Source organism: Plecotus auritus, assembly GCF_963455305.1.
Source record: "Plecotus auritus genome assembly, chromosome: 2".
Taxonomy (NCBI): domain Eukaryota; kingdom Metazoa; phylum Chordata; class Mammalia; order Chiroptera; family Vespertilionidae; genus Plecotus; species Plecotus auritus.
Genome location: NC_137771.1, coordinates 134,647,746 through 134,657,841, shown reverse-complemented (window position 1 = coordinate 134,657,841; position 10,096 = coordinate 134,647,746).

Below are 10,096 nucleotides of genomic sequence, written 5' to 3'. Positions count from 1 at the left end.
AAAAAATGTATTATTCAAGCACATAATGTAAGGAGGGTAGTATAGTATTGAGACGAAGATAATGGAAGATTCTACACTTCTACACAGTCTTTCAAAGGCCTACTTGGGAGAATTTTGATTTTCCCTATTTGTGTTATCATTCAGGATAATGGTCCAGGACTCAGGAGACTTTTAAAAAAAATTTTACGCAAGTCGTTACATGGTTGACAATTATTGGAGTATCTGGAAAAACAAAAGTAAAGTGACTGCCAATGGATTAGTAATTTCAACTATGTACTAATATCTTAGTTTTAACCCAGAGGAGAAGACACAGCTTCTGCCTCTTCAGCTATTTCCACTTGTGAAGTTGATAGCTAGTGATTGGGATCACTCAAATGCCTCAAGATTCTATCTGGACTTTGGAGTAAGTCCCCAATACTTACATCTCTGTGACCATTCTGGCTTGCAGGAATTACAGCAGGAAGATGATCTGTGCTTTAACTCATTTTCAGGAACTTGAACAAGTGCATCTCATTGGAATCTAATTTGAATTCATAACTCTAGTTTCAAGAAAATCTGAGGTTTATAATATGTCGATTTCCAGATTTTATAATACTGAAAGCCTGCTAGGTTGGATGTCAAGTACCAATCAAAAATAATATCCATATAATAAAAAGCCGGAGGCGTCATGACTGAAACAACCAGAGACCAGACCACCTTGGCCCCTTGTGGGCTGGCTTCTCACTCAAGCAAGCAGTTAAGGGCAATAAGGCAGGCAGGTAGAGTGGTTAGGGGAGATCAGGTAAGCAGATGGCCCCTCCCGGGGCTGGCCCTGCCCCCGCCCCCAAACAAGTGGCAATCAGGCAGGCAGGCAGAGTGGTTAGGGGTGGTCAGGTAGACAGGCAAGTGGTTAGGGGTGATCAGGTAGGCCAGTGGTTAGGGGTGATTAGGTAGGCAGGTAAATGGTTAGGGTAGATCAGGTGGGCAAGCCAGTGGTTAGGGGAGATCAGGTAGGCAGATGGCCCCTCGCAGGGCTGGCCCCGTCCCCCAGCAAAGAAAGAAGGAGGCCCAGATCAGCCAAGCCATTGCACCCCAGCCTGTTGCCTGCAGAGGGAGGCCACCAGTGGCAGGGGAGGGGGGCAGCGCTTCACAGATGGCAAGCAGTGGCAGTGGCGGGGGTGGGGCCAGCTGCCTGCAGCCTGGGAAAGGAAATCCCCGATAGGCCTTGATCTCAGGCCAGGCCTAGAGACCCTACCAGAGGGATCCCAGATTGTGAGAGGGTGCAGGCCGGGTTGAGGGATCCCCCCGAGTGCATGAATTTTCATGCACTGGGCCTCTAGTACAATATAATTATATACATGTGTTTCTGTATATAAAGATACATTATATATACACACATGCAGTAAATTTCCAAAACTGTTGGGAGATCATTGTAATGAATGAAATTAAGGTCCCTTAATATTTTATTATTTTTGTGTAAGATTTCAGGACATATAATAGTTTTCATTTGATTTATTCTTATGAAATAAAATATGTAGTCAAGTCTATTTGTTACACACTATGTAGCAAATAGTAATTTTAAAAATGCTTCTCTATCCTGTATTGTTGCTTCCATGAGTATACTTAAGAAAGAAAATGGCATAATGAAGCTGTTATCAATGTATGGCACTGTAATTGAGATTGGGAAAAAATGACAGAAAGTACTTTTGAATCAGTACTTTAAAAAAATCAGTAAGTTTTTCTTGTGGAAGTGATCTATATATTCTGTTTCTTAGTACTTTTTAAATTTGGACTTATATAAAAAGGTATAGTGATTATTTCTCAAGATTTTATTCTGATTCTCTAGTGTAAAATGCATTCATTATTGTCTTCATCACTTTTTTTAAAAAAGAGATTTTAGCAGAAGAGAGAAAGACTATTTTGAAATTATGGGCTGGCTATTATATTTCCTTCATACACATAGTCATTCTTGACAAGATGTATACTGTTTATCCCTGCTTTTACAGTCTATCCATAAGATTAAGTTTAGGAAGAAGAAGAAAAATAGATTGTTCATTGGTCAGAGAATCAAAGGTTTCATTAATGTACAGCCATCAATGTCTTCACTGGCATGCCAGGGTTAAAATTATTTTAAAGGTTTCAACCTGGTTATTCAAGCTGTCTCATTCCCTGTCTAATTCAGTGTGGCAGTTTAAAGAAACCTGCTTTGAAGTACAGTTATTTGACATTGATATTTCATTTTTATAAGGTATTCTTTTCAGTATAACTATATTGCTGAATGTTTAATCCAATATGCATGAGACTTTACATCTCTTAAGATTTCTTACCCTTCGTATTTCAGTTGAGATACCCAAGGAGTTAATTGTTGGTAAGCACACAGCTCCTGTGTGGGTGAATTAAATACAAGCATAGAAAGAAGATCATAACAATTCTAAAAAAAGGTATCAGTACATTAGTGCACATGAATTGGTTATTTAAAAGCATTAAATTAACACACTGCAACCAAACTTCTGCGGGAGGAAAGTTTCTAATGAAAACACAAATGGTTTTAATCAAATACATGAATTTTTGAGCACTTTCAGTGTTTCTATTAATCATCAGTCTTTTAATAATGATAGCTTCCTTGGCATCTCAAGTAGAAATAGTCTGTATGGTAAGAAATACATACTATAAAGGAAATGTCTTCAAACCAGTTAGAATTAATTTTCTGAGATTTAATGCTTTTCAGAGTAATGATACTTTCGATTTGCATGATGACTTTCTTAACATGTCAAATGATTTAAAGGCTATTAACTTATCTATTTTGATCATATATGGAATCTGTTGCAGTCTAGAATATGAGATAATTTCCCCTTGAGAAATATATATATATATATATGTATATGTATATATATATATATATAAATAACTATATATATATAAATAACTATATATATATATAGAGATATATATATATATATATATAGATATAGATATATATACACACACACACACACACACACACACACTGAGTGGCCAGATTATTATGATCTCTGAACACATAATAATCTGGCCACTCAGTGTATAACCTATATAATAAAAGGCTAATATGCAAATTGTCCCCTCCATCAGGAGTTTGACCAGCAGGCAGGCAGCCAACCACCCATGTCCCCTCCCCCTGGCCAGGCTGGCCAGACCCCACCCATGCACGAATTCATGCACTGGGCCTCATATATATATATATATATATATATATATATATATATATATATATAATTAGGTGTACCGCTTAATAATGGTGATTTTGTAATCAAAGAAAACATGATAATTTTAAGAGAAACATCTAAAGGGCTTTATTCAATGAAATGTTCATTACTAGCTACACATTTCCCCCATCTTTCAGGTAATTTGTGGATACCATCCCAATAGAACTTTTCTTGTTTTGAGGCAAATCATTCAGAGACCAAATTTTCCACTGCTTCGTATGTTTTGAAGTGCTGCTCAGAAAGTGCATGTGCCATTGATCAGAACAAGTGGTAATCTGAAGGAGCAAGGTCTGGTGAATATGGTGGGTGGGTTAATACTTCCCAGGCAATAACCAATGGACACAGACAACAGGGTGGTGAGGGCATGAGGGGGGGGAATAGTGGGAGTAATGGGGGAATAAGGACACATATGTAACACCGTAATCAATAAAGAAATTAAAAAATACTTCCCAGGCAAGATCTTTTAACATGTCTTTAACTGGTTTTGAAGTGTGTGATGATGCATTATGATGAAGCAAAATTACTTTGCCTTGTCTTCTGGAACATTCTGGTCGTTTCACGATTAAAGCCTGGTTCAAGTTGATTATTTTTTGTCAGTAGTGATCAGTATTAACAGTTTCACCTGGTTTTAGAAGCTCATAATACACCACACATTCCTGATCCCACCCAACACAGAGCATTGTCTTCTTTCCAAAGAGATTTGGCCTTGCAGTCGATGTTAATGGTTGACCTGGATCAACCCATGATTTTGTGCATTTGGGATTCTCAAAATAATTCCACTTTTTATCGCCAGTCACAATTCAATGCAAAATAGACTTTCTTTCATGCCATTGAACCAACATTTTACTGATGACTTTTAGATTTTCCATTTGTGTTTTGTTCAATTGATGTGGCATCCATTTTCCTTCCTTTAAGATCTTTCCCATTGCTTGTAAATGATCGGAAATTGTTTGTTGAACAACGTTTAATCTTTCTGCAATTTGCTTTTGAGTTTGACATGCATCTTTTTCCAATAATGCTTGTAATTGTTGGTCTTCAAAGTTTTTCAGTAGATCTGGACTTGACGTTGTCTTTCACATCGAAATTATCACTTTTAAAGCATTTAAACCAGTGTTCACAAGTATCTTGAGATAAATCATGTTCACCATAAGCTTACTGAAGTATTCAGCAGCACTTTTCTTCAAAATAAAGTAATGAATTAAAACTTCCAGCAAATGCTCTTTTTTTGGCACGAAATTCGACATTTTTAAGCATAAAAATATCTATGACGTTAACACCTTCAGAAAATTTGACATATGAAGTTTTGAAGCTTGTTGTTAATAAAACAAAATAGCATACATATCAAATCGCATATATATCAACATATGTGTAACTCCATCTATTGAAAAAAAGCCGCATTATTAACTGGCACACCTAGCATATATAGTATGTGTGTGTGTGTGTGTGTGTGTGTGTGTGTGTGTGTGTGTGTGTGTGTGTGTAGGCTCTGCTTGATAGTATCAGCTGTGAGAGTTTAGGTGAGAGATGAGGAAGATGACTAGAAAGATAACAAAATGAAAGCAACTTTGCACACAGGGGACATGAAAATCCATGGATCCCTCCATTTCCCAAGCTAGTTAATTATGAAACAAATTCTCCTGGTTGTAATGTATCAAAAATAATTTTTAACCTGAGGAAAAGTTTCCTAAGCTATAGAAAAGAACCACTTACACCATATTTTTTTTAACATTTTACTTTAATGCAAGTTGCTCCTTTCTATCATGAATAATCTTTTAGCTTCATTCTCCCTATATTACAGACAAGGAAAAGTCAATATGAAAGATAGCAGTGGGATATCATCACAGATGGATAGCCTAAAGGAGAATTTCATAAAATATATATCATAGACTAGCTTTGGTACTTTCAATAATAGAACTCACACTGGGTGCACAAGTTTTGCAGCAATTCAGGTCCACATTTAAATTACCATTCTCTATTTTTCCCCAAATTGTTCCTATTTACTGATTAGGTAAATGTACCTTTTATTATTCATTGATCAATCACAGAAATTTTAAGAAAAAAAGTTTTGTCTTTTAAACTATTTTATATATTTTAGAATTCATTGATCCACATTGAAGTTTGATTGTTCTGGGATGATTATCCTTATGATTTGAAATAATTGAGTAATTGCCTCACATATTTAAAAATTACTGACTTTTCAGAGTTTCCCAATGAAATTAATGTCAGAAACAAACTTAGGACTTTTTCTATATTCATAAATTCAAGATGTTCATCCATATATTTGAAGTTCTGCAGTATTTATCAAAATGTGAAAGCTCAGGAATAAGTTAGAAAATAAAACTATCACAATGAGACTTACTTAAACTTTAGTAATCGATAGAGAAATTAATCACTTTCAACTAAATACTTAGAAAATTAAGGTTCTACATGTATTACTAAGAAACATGTAATTCTGGTTTACTTTAATTATATTTTTGCAAACATCTTTCTTATTTCCTTATTCCCTTCAACCATTAGTCCATTTGACCAAAGAGTCATGGACCCTTCTAATGTATTTTTTTTTATATACATTAAGGAAATCATCAACTGTCTAGTAATTTCCAGGAATTTGTACTAGGTTCTAGAATCTAGGAATAAAAGGGTAAGCAAAAACAGGTCCTTACTTTTATATATCTTTCTCTTGTGAGGGAGGAGCCACAAATAATTACTCCATGAAAAATGAACTGAATGGGATTAGCAGTGCATGAGAACATACCAGTGAGAAGTCTATGGAGGAGAACCACCTTGCCCACCCATTGTGTGTCTGCCCTTCTGGCATAATTATGAATAGTGTCCTTACACTCTCAAAACTGTCTTATCCTATATAATAAAAGGCTAATATGCAAATTGTCCCCATGGGTGGGAGTTTGATTGACCGGGAGTTAGATGTTCACTGGCCACCAGGGGGCGGTGCGGAACATGGTGGGTGTCATAGGTGTCAGCGACAGGGTGCTAGCAGCGGGCAACAGTGGAGCCACTGCCGGGCCCAATGGGACCCAACAAGAGCGGGACCACAGCAGGATGGTGGAGCAGGTGAACGGGCAGTGCCAGACCAAGGCGGGTGAGAGTGGGGGCCCCCAATCATCCCACTAGTCATCCCACAGATCAGCCCTGATTGCCAGCCAGGCCTAGGGACCCTACCCATGCATGAATTTCATGCACCGGGCATCTGGTATTAAGTAATAGGCAATATGACCATGGAACAAAACAGATTTTTACAAAGAATCAATATTTGGATTGTTTTAATGACTTTCCAGTGATGAAATAGATAATGATAGAAATGCACAGCTTCATGGGACAGGCAGAGCTTAACTTCGGAGTGACACAGATCACAAGTATGAGACAGCTCACGACTAGATCTAGGATCTTAAAAAGTAACCTAATTCTCTAAGCATCAGAGTCATGATCATGTGAATTCTAATATCATCCTTAAGGTGTATTACAGAATTAAGAGAGATGGTGTTCCTGAAAGGCCTGAAACAATGAAGTTAAAATGTGTTAAGTCAGAGTTAATTGCTCTGCCATAAGAGAAAGTTCTCTCAATCACTGGCTTTCTAGAATAAGGGAATTCTCACAAGGTCCTTAAACACAGGACAAAATTGGGGGAAATTTTTGGTATTTTCAGAGTGCCCGTGCAAAGACTACTTTGGATTAATCAAAAGAGCACAGACAAGTTCATTTTCAAACATGGAAAGAGAACTAAAGGACTGACATGGTTACCCTTTGAAGCATAATAAGTCTCTACTTCACCTAGGAGAGGTGCATTGACTGTGTTTATATTAAATATCTAGCTTTAAATTCAAGGGAGAAGTTTACTATAGTAAAGAAAATCTTGTCAAACATCTCAGAAATGGAAAAAGGAAGCTAAAATAAATATTAGGTGTATGGGAACAGACAAATGCCAGCTTAAACTGTGCAACTTTTTTGGCATTCTTTATAGCATGTATCTAAGGCAATAACTTGATGTGACATGATGGATACCTTTAATGAAATGTAAATCTGTATAGGGACTGTGGTTTGAGGAACCATCTGAGTTTACTGCAGGAGGATAATTTAGCACAATGTGGAGCACACAGGCTGAGCAGCCTTACAAATGGAGGTTTTTAGCACAGTCACACTGTAATGCTCAATGATTTGACATGTTTGCAGTAGTATCCCATGTGATTTACATACATTTAAAAAATTAACATGTTTTCATAATTTTCTAGAATTATTTTAAATATTTAGCTTAATATGAAGTGTTTGGAGGTTTATCCTGCAGATCATTGACCCAAGAACTTTGCCAAGTATTGCTCCTTTTATTTATTTTTTGAAGATTCACATGGCAATAAATATTTCCTCACAGCAAGACATACTAAAAAGTAAAGACATGTAACATTAAATAGGTCAAGGATAAATTTTAGATAACATTGTTGGTAGGAAAATATAATCACCTTTATTTTTAAAAGTGCATTTTAGCTGAAGATATGGTTAAACATATATTTGGATGATTTTTGGAGTTCTTTTTAAAAATTCTTTATTATTGAAAGTATTTTCCCCCATTGTCCTCTCCCAGCCTGCCCCGCCCCCCATGGAGGAGGTCTTAATAGCTTTTAGAAACTTAAAATGCTTAAACTAGGTTTTTGACTAGAACCCTCAAGTATTCTGATTAGCAAAAAGTCATGAAAAAATTTTTTAACCATGAACAATGAGTAGAATTTGTCATATTATATTTTTATTATAAAATTAATATTTTAATTCTGTTTTATTCCTCTTAAGATATTTATTGATTTCATATACTAGAATATATCCCATTTCTCTGTATCTGTTTTAACAAGTACATAAATCAGAAATGTACTCTAATAAAGGTTCCACTCATGGAGTATATAAGACTACTGTCTTATACTTGTATGTGTTGCAGACTGTTTTTCTAAATATTCTGCTTACATTGTCTTCTTACTCAATATCTGCCATGTAAATTGAAACCTACATTTTGAAATTGTATTATAATAAACTTTTGGAGAATGGAAAGTGGGTGGAAGTGTTTCTTTTTCACATCATTTTGGTTTCATCATGTGAGGAAATCAATTGGACATTGAAGGAGGAAATTTGTGCTGGAAATAGAAGGAAACATTTACTATCTCTATGCTGTTTCTAACTTAAAAGGTACCTTACAACATCCAGGGATACCTTTTTAATTAACTAGGCAATCTGCTTGACCTTTATGATTTTATCTCTGCAGGATTATGTTTCTCTTCTGGGTTTATTGTATCCCCCCAAAATATATGTTGAAGTCCTAACCCTCAATATCGGTGAATATATCCTTACTTGGAAATAAGGCCTTTGCAGATGATAGCATTCAAAATAATGAAGAGCTGCTCACAATTTATTAGCATAGTTCTTCTGTATATATGTGGAGTGCAACACCCATAAAGGGATTTTCATAGAATCAAGTGACAGTCAAATTCTAAGACTCTCAAAAGCCACACTTATGGTCCAGTTGGCATCGTCCAGTGGTTGAGCATCAACCTATGAACCAGGAGGTCATGGTTTGATTCCCTGTCAGGGCTCATGCCCAGGTTATGGGCTTGATCTTCAGTGTGGGGTGTGCAGGAGGCAGCTGGTCAATGATTCTCACTCATCATTGATGTTTCTATCTCTCTCTCCCTTCTTCTCTGAAATCAATAAAAATATATTTATTAAAAGCCACATTTGTCACCAGGCTATCAAGAAAGATTAGGATATAAAACACAATTTGTCAGCAGGGAAGCATCAAACATTCCTCTTCTGCGGTTGTTTCATGGCCCATACTGTTCACCTGCAAGGAGAGGAAAGGTGCCTCGGGTGAGTGCAGGATCTGATAGGAGGCAAATGTGTCAGGTCCCACAAGAGCCAATGTATTTTATCACAATTCCATAGACCTAGTTTTCAGAGTCCTCTCAAGAGATATTCCTAGAATCATCACACTCAGGTAATGATGAAGCTGTGGCTTCTTATCAAGCAATTCTAGATCTCTTAGTCCAGATATCATTTGCCAACAGAGGTTGTCTATAATAATAAAAGCATAATATGGTAATTAGACCAGACAGCAGAACAACCTTCTGGACAAAGCCAGGGCTGCAAGGGTTGAGGCCATTGCACAGATTTCATGCATCAGGCCTCTAGTTTTTACTATAATTTTGGTTTCTTAGAGATACAATATATTTTAATTTTATTAGGCTGCCAGGTAAACAGAGTTAGAAAATTAACTTAAGGTCAGATTCTCATGAAGAAGGAGGGAAGGATTTGTTAATCTATTACTTACAATATAAAGGAACACAATATTAGTGGAATTAAGCTACTCTTCAGTAGTATTTTGCACTTGGATCATGTTAAATACATAAAACATTGAGTATTATGCTGTACTCAGCTCAGTAGTTCAGGTGTAGTATTACCCCTAGCAAAAGTGAAAATACTCATACACATTTACAAAGACCCTTATCAAAAACCAAAACGACATTCAAGTTTGATCTTGATTGTGTGCAAATATGCTTTCCTTAGTTCTATATTATTTAAGAAATTTCATAAATCTTGTTCTTCTGAATTTGTGAAGAGTACCTGGAAAAATACACACACACACACACACACACACACATCTGCAAAAAAAGATACAATGGTTAATTTAAAAGACTCATGAGACACCATAGAGCATTTTAATGAAAGGCATTTAATAAAGGCAAAGGACACTATAAAGAAGATAAAAAAGAGGAAGAAAGAGAATTCGGGCAAGAATTAGGGGCCCAAACCCTTCCAGAAGCATATCCTTTAAGTACTTGCTGTGAACACAAGAATGTGTTTTGTTACTAGATTGAATC